The sequence below is a fragment of the Mesoplodon mirus genome (assembly GCF_964341445.2).
Source record: "Mesoplodon mirus genome assembly, chromosome: 16".
In the NCBI taxonomy this organism is placed as follows: domain Eukaryota; kingdom Metazoa; phylum Chordata; class Mammalia; order Artiodactyla; family Ziphiidae; genus Mesoplodon; species Mesoplodon mirus.
The window spans coordinates 12,117,788-12,132,373 of NC_138992.1; the positions used below are offsets into that span (position 1 = coordinate 12,117,788).

General features: G+C 53.4%; 1 long non-coding RNA gene across 24 annotated transcripts in view; it reads right to left on the reverse strand.

Moving 5' to 3' along the window:
* The window catches only part of LOC309792220, a 365,358-nt gene that overhangs the window by 212,976 nt on the left and 137,796 nt on the right, over positions 1-14,586 (reverse strand). For 23 of the 24 annotated variants that reach the window (XR_014291622.1, XR_014291623.1, XR_014291624.1 and 20 more), the window contains one exon: positions 5,409-5,547. This is a non-coding gene — a long non-coding RNA (uncharacterized lncRNA). Of the gene's footprint in view, positions 1-5,083; positions 5,146-5,408; positions 5,548-14,586 lie in introns of all 24 variants that reach the window. The other variant, XR_014291639.1, reaches the window with a different exon arrangement.

Consider the following 14,586-nt stretch of genomic DNA (forward strand, 5'->3'; position numbering starts at 1 on the left):
GAGGCTTCGTGGCTCACACAGCAGACGTTTGTTCTCACAGCTCTGGAGTACAGAAGTCCGAGATCAAGGGTCTTGAGATTTGAGAGCTCTCTCCCTGGCTTGCAAACAGCCGCCTTCCCGCTGTGTCCTCACATGGCAGAGAGAGAGGGAGAGGGAGGTCTCCAATGAGCTCTCCTATCAGAGCGGGGCTCCACCCTCATGACCTCACTTAACCTAATTACTCCCTTAATTCCAGTACAGCCACACGCAGGGTTAGGACTTGCAGCGTACGAATCTGGGGATTTGGAGGGTGTCCAAACATCCGGTCCATGACGCTGTGCAAACAACAGTTGTTCGAATATACTGTGTCTCCCCCAGGGTGTTTTTTACCTACTCTGTTGTCTCCCATGGCTGGGTGCAACACCTGGCTCACAGTGGGACGGTGGAAGAGGGCAGGGAGGGAGGGAGGGAGGAAATTGCTACATCGCGCCAGTCCCCACACTAGGTGCTGGGGAAGTGGATTCAGTGAGACAGACACCACCCCGGGCGGGAAGAGCACACGCACAACGCCGTTATCATCAGGTACCTTCCCCCAAAAGGCACCGCAGAGAGAAAGATCTTCATCTTCAGAAGAAACAAGAACTGGGAGAGGGGGAAAGGGAGACAGCAGAGAAAGAGAGAGAAGAGGGGAGGGGAGGGAGAAACAGATGATGGAGCAGAGAGGAGCAGCAAAGAGAAAATCCAGACACGCCTGCGCATCACGTGGCAGGTAGCGGGGGAGCAGGTTCAGGTGCCTGGATTCAGAAGATCCACACTCATCTGTGAGATCCACCACCAAACAGCAGGGAGCTCCCCGCAGCACAATTGCTCTGAGTCTCCAACTCATCTGTCTGTGAAATACACGAATCCTATTCTGCTCAGGCTGCTCTAACAAGATATCACAGACTGGGTGGCTTAAACAGTGGAAACGTATTCCTCACAGTTCCGGAGGCTGGCAGTCCAAGATCAAGGTGAAGCTGACTCAGTTCCTGGTTTGCAGAAGGCTGTCTTCTGGCTGTGTCTGCACATCTCAGACAGCAGAGAGAGACGTTACTCTCCCGTGCCTCTTCTTATAAGGGCATTAATCCCATCCTGAGAGCTCCAACCTTATGACCCGGCCACGTCCCAAGGGTCCCACCTCCTGACACCATTACACTGGGGATTAGGGTTTCTATATCTGACTTGGGGGGGGGGACACGAAAATACAGTCCATAACGGGAATCCATAAAGCCAGCCTCCGTCTCCGGATTGCCTTCGGGGCCAGAACAGTGGTTCATCCCTCCTTTCTTGCGGGCATCCTGCAGAGTGGCACAGTGCACGTTCTCCGTAAATAGTCACGGGATGAAAGAAAGACGGGGGCTTCCCTGGCGGCGCAGTGGTTGAGAGTCCGCCTGCCGATGCAGGGGGCGCAGGTTCGTGCCCCGGTCCGGGAAGATCCCACATGCCGCGGAGCAGCTGGGCCCGTGAGCCATGGCCGCTGAGCCTGCGCGTCCGGAGCCTGTGCTCCGCAACGGGAGAGGCCACAGCAATGAGAGGCCCGCGTACCGCAAAAAAAAACAAAAAAGAAAAAAAGAAAGACGGAAGAACAAAAAAGAACTTTTATAAACTCTAAAGTCCTAAGCAAACAGTGCTTAGTTTCCCCAAAATCCCAGAACAGACCCGGGAGCCCTTAAAGGAAGAGCACTGTGTGCATGATTTCTGACTTTCTAACCCCAACTCAGTGTCCAAAAGTGAAGGCAATCCAAGAAAACATTCCCCAAGCATGTCCTGTGAGCCTGTCATGGTGCCAAAAGCTGGGGCGAAAGAGAGAGCAAGACCCAGAGCCTGTTCTCAAAACATTCCCAATCCAGGGAGAAGAGCTGGTGTTCAAACAAGTTGGATGCTTCTTCCGGAGACAGAAGGAACCCAAAGCCATGGGGGAGATACGAACTGAAGGTTCCAAAGCCTGGCCTTTAATATTGATTATAATAACTATCACCCACAATGATAACTGCGGTGGGTACTCATCTGTGTGGCCAGCTGCTGGATAAACTGGACTGAAAGAGACCCAGAAACGCTTTCGCTTTCAGGGGGTGGCTCGGACTCCCAGCCTCTGCAAAGCCCATCGCGGGCACCGCCGAGAAAGCTCGGCGTCTGCTGGTGTGACAGATGTTATCAGAATAAGCAAAACTAGGCACATTTTCCCCTAGACTTATGAATCCCTCCTCTGCATTTGCCCTCATGTTTTGACATTAATTGAACTCTGTCTTCACTACTAAAAATAAACTCCAGGTCAAATTCAATGAGCCAAAAACCTCAATATGAAACCACAAGAAACAGTAATAGTAAAACGGGCCAGTAGCAGAGGTGTTTTGAGAATCCGTTTCTGTTTCAAGGGTAGAGTTCCGAGTGGGTCGGGAATTCTTTCAGCAAACACTCTGGACACTGAATAAAGGAAGCAACCTTGACACACGTACCCTGTGGCCAAAGACCAGGGCTGGCTCGTGTCTGAGGACAGGTGGGCAGGTGCCTTCAGACACCCTCTCACCAAAGGCTAGAGAGGGCTGGCTTGGGAGTATCAGGCAGGCCCCAAGAGACGCTCCCAGAGGGAGGCGGGCCCAGGAGAGGAATCCAAAAAAGCAAGGTGAGCGTCAAAAGGAAGAAGGCAACGCCGCGCGCAGGTGTGAGGAGGGGCCGGGATGCGACAGAATTAACAGTCAGGAGACAGACAGGTAAGGAGGTGGGAGAGAAGCAGATACCAAGGGCTCCCTCTCACTGAGCATCTCCTCAGGCCAGGTTCTGCAGCTGAGAAAAAGAGGCGTGGAGAGCTATAAAGGACTTGCCCAGGGTCACAGCGGGTAGAGGGAAGTGCAACTGGGGTAAAATCCCGGTTACAGCAGGAACAGTGCAAACAGTCCCGGGGATGGGAAGGGTGTGGAGGCCTGCTGTTGGCGTGCGGCCCAGGTGAGCTGATTTCTAGGCAGGGATGAGGGCAGACAGGCTCCCAGCGGGAGCGCAGCGCCTTTAGAACAAGTAGCACCAGAGGCACAAGCACAGATGTTCGGGCTTTTCTCAGAGCCCCTAGGACAGAGCAGCCCTGACCGGGGACGCCTTCGGGACCGCGAGCCTCGGATTCCCAGCGTCCACTCCTGCTCTGTCTGCTCCCAGCGGCTGAGTTCTAGGGAACTTCCTCTCCCATTGGCCCCAGACAGACCTGCCAAGCCTTTCCTCCATCAACAGAACGGCTCTTCCAGCTCTCAGATCCCCCGCCCCGGTGACCGGACTCCTTTTGGCCGTTCTCCCGGACGCGGGAACAGCTCGCTCCAGCCCTGCAGGTGCTACCGGGAGCGGGGGGTCCCAGAACAGGTGACCGCACATCCACGTACATACTCCTGCACCCCAAGCTGATGGCCTGGACCGGGAGCGTGGGCTCCTGAAACAAAACTGAAGGACTGGTTGAGGGCTCGAGGGCCTAAAAAAGGCAGGCAGCACTTTCACAGGATGGCCTGAGAGCTGCACGCACCGCAGCTGCCTTCTGACACCAGAATCGGCAAGTAGATCGGGAAATAAAAGCGAATGGGGGGGGGGCGCCTTCCCTGGAGGCGCAGTGGTTGAGAGTCCGCCTGCCGATGCGGGGGACGCGGGTTCGTGCCCCGGTCCGGGAAGATCCCACGTGCCGCGGAGCCGCTGGGCCCGTGAGCCGTGGCCGCTGAGCCTGCGCGTCCGGAGCCTGTGCTCCGCAACGGGAGAGGCCACAACAGTGAGAGGCCCGCGTACTGCAAAAGAAAAAAGCGAATGGGGAACGTGAGCGTGCAGGGCTGCTGAGCGCCCGTGGACGGAAAGGCTTCGCCAGTGCTCGTCAGCTCAGCTCCTGGTAGGTCTTATTCATACGCATCTTCCAAGAGTCTCAAGGGGCAGCACCCTCTCCAGAAGCCTCTCGGAATGGACAAGGGACCCTCCCCAGGCCTCCCAGATGCCTGGTGAATCTGGAGAACCCTCTGTGTGTCAGGGCCGGCCACCACGTTGACCAAAGGGCAAGGCCTCGTGTTCTCCGTCTCTGAGGGTCACATCACACGAGTAGGAGCGCGTCAGCACGATCCTCAGCTGCCTCCTCAGTTCTACCTCCCTAACTGTCTTCTCACCAGTTCACACTTTCTCACCCAAATTTCCACCCACGAAGAGCTTTCCAGTGTGTGGTAGGACTCACTTTTCCTTTTTCCATCACGTTACTTATTCTCAACACCTTGCTGAAGAACGAAAAAAATGTGACCGACCACCCTCTGCTCTAAATCTTCAGCAACTTTCTCCCTTTGGTTCCCACTCTGGCTTTTCCTCTCTGTGCCCTCTTTTTCAATTATTCATTCATTTGTTCTTTCAATGTCCACAATGGGAGGCCCAACGCTGGGGCATAAGAGTCCTTGCTCTAAACAAGCTCACCAGTGACAGGGGGGACGAGTGGGGGGACGGGCAGGGGAGGGCAGGAGAAGTCACATGGCACATAAAGGCATGCCTTCAACGTGCCGGCTACAGCCCAGTGTGGGGAGTAATCAACTCTGCTCAGGTCAAGGGGGCTGTGCACGACCGAAGGTGATTCACAAGCCGTTTCCCAGGCAGACTTGGTGGCAGGTGAAAGGCAGAGAGAACAGCAGAGCAAGGACTTGGAAATAGCCTGCTGCATGGCAGGACCTCTAAATGGTGTAATTAATGCATTGAAAACAAACAAGCAAACAAACAAAAAAACCCTCTTCTGTTTTGGAGCATTTCCTCCTCCATGAAAGGCAGAATGGTAAACTCTTTATCTCCACCATCTCATTCAGCATCCATAACATCCTCCTGGGGCACTCATAGGACCCCAACTTTACAAATGAGGAAACTGAGGCTTGGGGAGGCCGAGGCAAGTAGCAAAACCAGGAAAACTGGGGTTTGCCTAAAGCCATCCGTTTTAACCTCTTACCCTTTACCCCCAAGCAGCCCGAGACGTGGAAGCTGGCGCACTCAGTGCAAGCAGGCGGGGAGAGAGGGAGAGGTCACTTCTGGATGCCCCCGAAGGTCTGCTGACCTGATCACATAATCCCACCAAACTCACCCATCTTCTCCCCAGCGTGGGCTCCACACACCTCAGCAGGACGGCTGGACCATCCTCACCTTCTGCCAGGGGGGAAAGTGTGGTGTATCCACCTAGGAGATGGTGGACTCCTTCCTCAGCTGGGGACAGAGGGATTGCGCCCTGGCACAAGGTCCAGGCACTGAGGACCGGGTCCTGTGTATCAGGGTTATGGAAAGCCAGCTTCCCAAGCACAGGAAGCTGGGCCGAGCAGTCAAAAACCACACCCCAAGCTGTGTTGCGAGAGATCACCAATTCCAACAGCCATCTTTGGTTCCATAAGGCTCAAGAGGAGAAAATCCCTTACCTTGATTCTTCACATCCCATGATATTCCAGCTTTAGTTCAGGGAAGAACAGTTTTCAAGCCCCTCTGGAGTATTGAATGGATACGTTGTTTTTTTTTTTTTCAAATTAAAGGCACCTAAATCCCAGGTGGAACAGGATGCTAGAAATATACAAGAAAAGGGAATTATTAGTGTCAGCGCTCACATGAATGAATTTGGTAATGAGAGATTTCATTCATTTAAAAAATAAGAAGTGCATATTTACTCTATGCTAAATGAGAAGCATCTGAAGAGCAGGCATTTATTGAGTAGCTATTATGTGCCAAGCACTGTGTTGGACATTTGAACACATGAAGCCACTTGACCCTATGAGATCGGTCTTGGCAGCTGCATATTTCAGAAGTCACGTAAGCAGCCAGGCCAGAGAGTCAGGGGTTCCCGACTCCCAAGCCCCCCCTCCATCAATCATGGTCCCCTTCCTTCCCCACTAAACTTCTTCATTCAACTGATTCCAGGAATTCTGGGTAGAGGGAAAGGAGAAACATACCCAACAACTTAATTCTGAGAATGGCCAGTCCCTGGAAGCCCAACCCATTCTATGGACGGTGGGGAGTATGTGAATCATTGAAGCTGCATCAGATTAACTTGGTTGTAAGCTTTATCTGCCCTCAACACTGTCATGTAGTAACAGGGGATCAGTGGACATCGTGTGTTACTCAGGGAACCAAACACGTAGCCTCGCCAGAGATTCTTATCCTAACTGCTAATGGAGATGACTTACATGAAGAGGTCAGAAGGGTGGAGTGGTGTGGGGAATGGGACCCAGGGGCCGCCCCTGGTTTACCAGCTCGGGGAGGACCTCCTAAAATCCCCGGAAGCAGGGCTGAATGCTCAGCTGGGTGGGCACAGACATGGACCCTCTCGTCTCCTTCAAGGGGCGGTGCAGCACCCACAGAAAGCCACACTGTCACGTTTACAATGGGGTGATCCTTTCCCCTTCCAGACCTCCCTCCTGCCCACCCCTACTCCCCGCAAAAACTCCCAGCATTGTGGCAGCCAGAACATCAAGGAGATGAGGCTCAGTGAGCACAGACTCAGGAGATAGAAGGCTGACAAGTTCTGAAGGGGAATTTGCCCTCAAGTCTGGGAAGAGCCGGAGCAGCACATAGGCTGCTTGCTCAGCTGAGAGAGAGGAAGCCAGGCAGTTTGGATTCCCCGCCATCAATTCCCTCTCTCTCCTCCAGGAAAAAAAAAAACTTGGCCCCGGTTTGCCTCTCTGAAGCCTTCTGGTTGTCACATTCCTCCCTTGGATGTGTTAGCATCACGGACCGACCGACAGGAGCTCTGCAAGCCCCAGAGAGTTCCTGTCTGCTCCCATCAAGCGCTGGTTTAATCCATCCGAGTCCCAGTTCCCAGCAGGAGAGGGCAAATCCCCCCTCCCTCAGAGAAGCCCCCTTGACTAGCCATGCGCTGAGAAAGATGCCATCCTCAGCACATCCACGCTCCCTCTGTGGGCAGCCTCCCACGCTTCTCAGACATTTTGACCAGGAAAGCACTTTTTGCCTCATTGTCGAAATGCATTCGCTTCATTACCCAAAAAAGGCAGCAGCCCAGCTTCCTGGTTGACTGTAGGCTCTTGTCAGAGTGCCTGGCTTGGCATCCCAGTTCTACGACTGAAAAGGTCCTTTGAGGAGCCTGAGCGAGCGACTTCAGCTCTCTGGGCCTCAGCTTCTCATCTTAAAGGTTTGTTCTTAGCGTGAGGCGAGAATCTCCGCAGAGCTTAACTCTTGGCCTGGCGCGTCAGGAACACTTAGAAACGTCAGCTGTCATTAAGACCGCACTTAGGCAAATGCCCGGGCCCTAACTTCTTCGTCTCCTCCCAATAAGGAGGGGAAAACAAGGTCTCCCCTCTTCCTGTCTCACCACCAGTGAGAGGCCTCAATACATGGGGGGCTAAGGGAACAAGTGAAGCCAACGCAAACAGCACTAAAAGCTGAGGTCTGCGTCACAGCTACTCAGCTCCAGGCCTGGCTGTGGCTCTCAAGTCTCAGTTTATTCATCTGTGAAATGGGATGGATGATGACACTTACCCCATCTCCCAGATGTGCTGCCAGGATTAAGTGAGATAGTGCATGCAAAAAGGGCTCTGTAAACTCTAAGTACTAGGGAAATGTAATATCCTCCCGGACCTCAATGACCACCTACCAGGACCCCAGGAGGTCAGGTCACAGGTATGACCATCATCTCCACTTTACAGATGTGGAAACTAAAGCTCGGGCTGAGGAGGCTGCCTGACTGGTGTCGGCAAATCCGTGGCTGAATTGTTGGTGTGCAGGCTCATCCCTGTACCCCTCCTCCTTGTAAGGAGCCTGCAGGAACCAGAAGGTCAGCTCCTACAGAAAAAGAGCCTCTCTCCAAGGCAGCCAGACTGATTAATGTTTTTAATTAATGTTTTAAACCATATGCACAGAGCAATGTTCCATGGAAATTAGGAAGCTAAAATTTCTAACTTTCTCCCAGGGGTCGGCCCAGCCAGAGAGAGGCGCGAGGCCAGAGCACGGGGCGGGGAGGGCGGCCTGGGCTGGCCAGGGTGCGAGTGGGAAGGTCACAGCCCTGCCTCAACACACGGAGCCTGTCAGGCAGTGTGGTCACGTAGAGGGACAAGCCAGGGAGAAAGGAGACTGGCCGGGCACAGGGTGACAGGACGCGCACGGCTGCTCCTCCCAGGAGTCTGGCCAGCGCAGCAGAAGAGGAAGCAAGGCGGCAGGCGGACGCCCAGCAGGTAGCATGTGCCCGGGGCCGGGGCCCGAAGGGCGAAGGGGCTGCTGCTCCCAGACCTTCCTTCCTGACACGCTGCCCAAAGGATAGACTTCTACCTGCTCTGTGGCTCTCGGAGATACTCTACACTTGAACCTGAACCAAGGGGGCCACGGGCTTTCATAGGGATGCTGACAATACTTCCCTGATGTCGCCTGGAACGGAGGGAGCTCACTGCTGGGGCCCAGCGCTGTGCTCTGATGAATGGGGAGCCTGAGTGCCCATGACGGGCAGACCCGTGACCCCCAAGGTCCCAAGGAAGTAAGTGAGAGGCGGATGGGGGCCCAGACACCAGCCCCCTGGCCGGGATCTTCCCTGCTCTGCCTATAGCATCTCAAGCGTGTCACAGTTCCAGAGCGCCTACTCCTTTCTACCACCTGAAAAAAGTGGCTGTACCATCTCCCTTCTCCAATGAGAAGGTAAGGGGCACAGAGTGTGACATACAGCACCAGTGATTCATCACCAGCTCTGCTGTGAGCAAGGCCACCGTGTCACTGGGCAGCTGGCCCGAACGCCACATGGATGCCGCCTGGGCAGCAGGGCCACCTGGGCACACTGATGGCAGCCGGGACCAGCCACCCCATATAGGGCCCTGGGCTGCTTGGCAGAAAAGAGTGAACCAGCCATGAAATAAGCGACCGCACGGGGACTCCTGACCTGGAAATCATCAAAATGCCACCCGTTCACAAACAGACCATAGTGGTGGGCTGCAGTGCCTATAGGAACAGAGGACAGGACAGCTTCCCCCAGGAAGCCCCCGAGAGTAGGCCCCGGCCTTGGGATGTGTTTGCTCCCCCTGGAGAAGGCCCCCGGAAAAGGACATAAACACAGGTACTCCTGTGCCTCTCCTGGAGGGGCAAAGCTGGTGAAGGCCCCAGCCTGGCTTGCACGCTTGCCCCGGATTCTATGAGATCCAGCAGGCCAGAGCCCAGAGGCAACATGTACAGACTCAGAACACAGGCTGGCTGGGTCAGAGCTAGTTCCCACCAGTCAGCACCCGTGCACCCTGGGCAGTCTACTTAACCTCTCTGATCATCATCTGTAAAGCAGGGCTGGTGAGAGCAGCTACCTTCCGAGACTGGGGTGGGGACCACAGCAACGTACGTAGAAAGTACAACGCGGGCTTCCCTGGTGGCGCAGTGGTTGAGAGTCCGCCTGCCGACGCAGGGGACACGGGTTCGTGCCCCGGTCCAGGAAGACCCCACATGCCGCAGAGCGGCTGGGCCCGTGAGCCATGGCCACTGAGGCTGCACATCTGGAGCCTGTGCTCCGCAACGGGAGAGGCCACAACAGTGAGAGGCCCGCGTACCGCAAAAATAAATAAATAAATAAAAATTAAAAAAAGAAAGTACAACGTGACGTGTGGCTCAGGGTAAGTGCTTAACACTTTTGTTATTCTCAGTGTCTCATCGCTGTCGTTATTGCTGTTGCCTGGCAGGCAGACTGGCAGCCCTGGATTTGAATCCCACCTCTGTCACTTCCTGGGAACGTGACCAGGGACCAGTCACTTGACCTCCCTATGCGTCAGTTTCCTCATCTACAAAACATGGACCAGCCACATGGCACCACCAAGGATTACAGGGGCACACGTAGCAAAGCAAGGGGTACAGTATGAGCTTTCAAGAGTGAAGGCCCTGACCCCAACTGAGGGGCATTCTGCAAAGCGACTGGCCCGGACTCTTCCAAAATGTCAAGGTCAAGGACAGCCGAGGAACTGCTCTAGGATAAAAGGAGGCTAAAGAGACACGGCCACTAGACACAGTGCTGACCTGGAATCAGAAAAAAAACAGTCCAAAAGGACGTTATTGGGGCAACTGATGAAACTGTGCATGGCCTGTGGATTAGATAATACAAATTTCCAGAATTTGATCGTTACACTGTGGTTATGTAAGAGAATGTCCTTGTTCTTAGGAAACACACGCAGAACGTTTAGGGATAAAAGGGCAACGTCTGCAATTTACCCTGAAATGGTTCGGAAGAAAAATTGTGTGCGTGTGTGTGTGTGTGTGTGTACAGGGGGCGGGGTGCAGAGAGAGTTAACAATCTGTGAATCTGGGTGTACGGTAGTTCTCGTATCATCGTTGTAATTTTTTCTGCCCGTCTGAAATCATATCCAAGTAAAAGATGCCCAAGAGCTGGGGGTACGGGGGTGCGCAGGAGGGTGGTAACAGGCCTAAAGGTCTAGTACAGACCATCCATGCAGGCCCAAACCGTAAACCTTTCCCACCAAAACCCAGTCACCTGATGTATAAATGTTATGATTTATTGTGTAGAATACTACAAAGGATAAAACTGAAGTTGAATTTGAACTACCACCCCTCCTGCCAAGAAAAAGAAAGACAGATGATGGCTACTTCTATTCCCACGCCCCAGGGCCAGGCTTGGAGGGCCCACATCCTTGCCATCCAGCGGGGGGCGGGGGGCACCCTGGAGGAAGGCAGAGGCAGTATGGACCACTGCAGCCAAGGCTGGCTTTCGCTACGTGCCAGGCAGTGTTACGAGAGCTGTCTGCATCTTGAGTCATTTGATTCCCCCAAGAACCCTTCAGGCAAATTCTACTGTTATTCCCCTTCCACACTGCAGGAAACTGAGGCTGGAGACAGCCTCCTGCCCGGGGTTTAATCTGGAGCATGAGTGAGCTGGGATTTGCGCCCAAGCTGCATCCACAGGATTTCCACAGGCAGCAGGGAGGCGTGCACTCCAGGCCAGGGAGCAGCCAGCACCAAGCCCAGCCCTGCCCCTGAAGCCGAGGCCCCAGGCCCCATTATGCTGAGGTTTCAGTGCAGCTACAGGGGGCTGAGATCCAGGCTCCCTGTCCTGTGTTCTCCCCTCAGGGCCACCCTAGCACTGTATGCATCTGATGCTCGACACCTGTTTTGAGATGCGGTCACAGAAACACAGCTTCCTTTTCAAGGAGTTTCAGTAACGCAAGGATGATCTCTGGGAGACCCAACACCCTGGGGACATCAGTGTCATCAGCCAGGAGAAAAATGGGTCTGGGGACAGAATGGGTAGGGGTCTTCACTGAAAACTCTTTTATCCCTTCTGTGTCTTGTCTTGTGAATGACGTACCTCTTCAAAAATGTTTGTTCACGTATTTCTTTAATACGAAGTTAGGAAAGGAAATCAACCCAGTTCCTGTGTAAGCCTGCTCTGAGTATGAGCCATTCCGTGCTGTACAATGCCGCGTCGCTGTACACAGCTGCCCCTCACTACACATCCTCCTATTTTCAGGGGTGGAGGGGCCAGAGTGATTAAAGACCCAGAAGGAGTAGCACCCACCACCCATTACACTTGAGGGTGCTCAGATCTGGTGGCCAAGAGACCAGCCCGCAGGTCCCTGGAAGCCCAGAGCTGCTGTGAAAGCAAGGTGGGAACACCACCTAAAGTAGTCCCCTCCCAGTTCTCCAACTTCAGTGCCAGGAACTGGGCAGTGCTCTCAGCCCTACCACCATCCAGGAGGCGGGCGGGGACTCTTGCGATGGCCATTTTACAGCTCAAGAAACAAAGGCACGGGATACATGGGAACAGTGCCCAAGTCCTCCGCAGGGGAGAGGCTGGTGGCGAGTGCAGAAGTCTAGCTCCGGAACCAGTTCCTAAACCCTACCCTTCCCCCAGGAGGGAGGGTGAGGACCCACCTCTGTCCCATGAAGAAAGGATCTAGAGTCAAGAGATTCCCGGGTTCCCAGCCAAGCTCCCCGCAAAAGCTGAAAGCACGGGGGAGACAGCATTTGACAGCACTACCCTGTGTGTCAACGGAAGAAGATAATATGTGAAAATGCTTTGTAAACTGTAAAGTGCCGTGCAAATCCTCCCATCAAAACAGAGGGTGCATTGGTAGCCGGGGGAGGAAGGGGCTTCTGGAGGGTCAGCCTTACCAGGCAGCATTTCACCTCCTGAACTTCTACCCCAAACTCTCTTTTTCATACCTGCACCTACATTCAACTTTCTCCCACGAACATCCTCCCACCGCCCCTCCCACCCCAGGGCTGTAAGATTATTAAATCAACCCCAAGGTAAATAGTTTTCGATTCTCCAACCCCAAAAACCTCCCTTCCTGCCACTGCACTTGGGTCTTGTCACCCAGAACATCAAAGCTAGCGCTTTCGGTAAAAGCCTCTCAGATCACTTGGGTGACACGCGAAGATAAAAACAACCTGCCACATGCCAGGCTGTGGAGCACACCTTGGTGCCCAGTGGGGAGGTGAGCGGGCTGGGAAGAAACGGCGAACTGTACTGGCCAACACTTTGCAGGGAGTCTGACGCCCTGCCCCCCTCCAAGTCCAAGTCCGCTGGGTGACCTTGTAAGTCCCTTCCCCACTTGTGGCCTCTTGCCAAGGAAGGGGTTGGATGGCACAATCTCTAGGTCGCTGTCAGCTCTAAAATTCACTGATTCCATCTCACCCTCCTTGCTCAGAGTCTCTACTTCCTGAACTGTAAAGACAGTTGATTTACATACAGGAAAATAAAAGCAACTACGAGGTCGCTCATACACTGGGCTGTAGTTTTTGGTGACTCACAAAGGAAAAAATACATGTTTCCACTCAGCTCAGAAGAGTGGTCCCTCCACTCTCCAATTACTCAAAAGTCACTAGGCCAATGGGAGCCCTGGGGAAGTTCCAGGCTACCGGGAGTTCAAACGTCAGTGGACGCAAGCTCAGCAGGGAATTTCCCATGGCAGACAGGTGCAGCAACAGGTGGGCTGGATGGAGAGTCCCCTCCCTCCATGAGAAAAACAGCCCTTACCCATTCACTCTCCATCTCGATAAGTCATCTCCTGGGGAGCCAAGGAAACACCGGGTCCAACACTGGGCCAGGGCCCACCGTCCAGGAAGCCACACCCCAGAATGAATATCCCCTCTTCCAGGAAGCCAATGTTGAACCACCACCCTCCCCAAACCCCGTAGCTTATAAACTCCATAAGCGCAGCAACGGTGCCTGGCATATAATAGATGCTAAAAAAATCATTGTTAAAATAGTAAATACTTGCTGGATGACTTAATCATGCTGTTTCCATAAAGCTTAAGTAATGCCATCCCCCAAAATACTGGGTGCCTGTTGTGTGGGGATAGAATGGTGAACAAAGCAGACATCGATCCATCCAGCCATCATCCAAAGCAACTGCCAAACATGCTGGCAGAAGATGACCCTCAGCTGTTTGCCTTCTTTGGAGACGGTCTTGGCTGAAGACACTGCCTTGCTCAAGGTGGCACACCCTCCCAAGGGAGCCTTCAAACAAGGACTGATCAATCCTCATCTCAATTCCGGGCAATTCTGAAAGGCCATTCTAGCGCCAGGGCTCCCAGGGGCTTGGCTGGGGTCTTGGTTAGCCACTGTCACAGCTCAGCGTCTCCCTCTGCCCCTCCTTGACGTCTTCCTCCTCAGTTTCACAGCTGTTGATTCCAAAGGCACTACACAGTAAACATCCCACGTACTAACCTCAATCTCAGCATCTGCTTCCCAGGAAACCCAACCTACAGCAAGAAGGTCCTCATGATTGATGATCAGGCCCTGTGCCACCAGGATGAAGGTTTTAGGGCCAGGACACGTGAACAGACCACCCCTAGTTGGGACAGCTGCCTTACTGACAAGGGTGCCGCGGCTGGGCTCCAGGCTATGATCAATGAAGGAGAGCTGTGAATTAGCAAACACCCGTAGTTGTTTTAACATGTGATGAGTCCCAGGTCCTTAAGGAAGAGGTGCATATTCTTCATCTGTGTCTTCCCGGAACCCAGTACAGGAAAGGAGCTCTGTTGAACGATTCAGTGATGACTGGATGGACCAATGGATATATAAACAGACAAACTTGGTTGAACGAGAAAGTCACACCTAAACAGCTAGACAACAAATGAACAATAATGATTCTGTATAGTTTAAATTATGTCATCCATGTAAGCATTTATCGTGGTGTTCAAGAAATATTCACGATGAAGATGACAAGTAAGCCACTCACAGAGAACTCCCTAGAGAAGGTGACCTGCAATCAGCAGCTTGAAAGAAGTGAGAGAATGGAGGAAGGCATATGAAACAAGAGAAACGCGGCATTAGCACTAGTCAGCTGAGTTCTGACTGCTCATCAGATACCCGGTACGTGAGCACTCTCATCGTGGGGCTGCCGTGACAGCCCAGGACGTACGATAGGGGATGCCTTCCGTAACCATTACATCCATCACCATGTATGTGGGCTGTGATGTTCCCATTACCAGGGGAAGCAACGTTGATGGAAGGTCCTGAACACAGTTCTGCAGTTTGGTGACTTAATCCTACAGGGACAGGAAGCCATCGAGGTTGCGAAACAGAGGCGCTAGGTGACAGCTAGGAACCTAAGCTTCAGAACTGGTGCAAGATTTCTTAAATCATCCATCTCTTAGGTTTTGGACAGT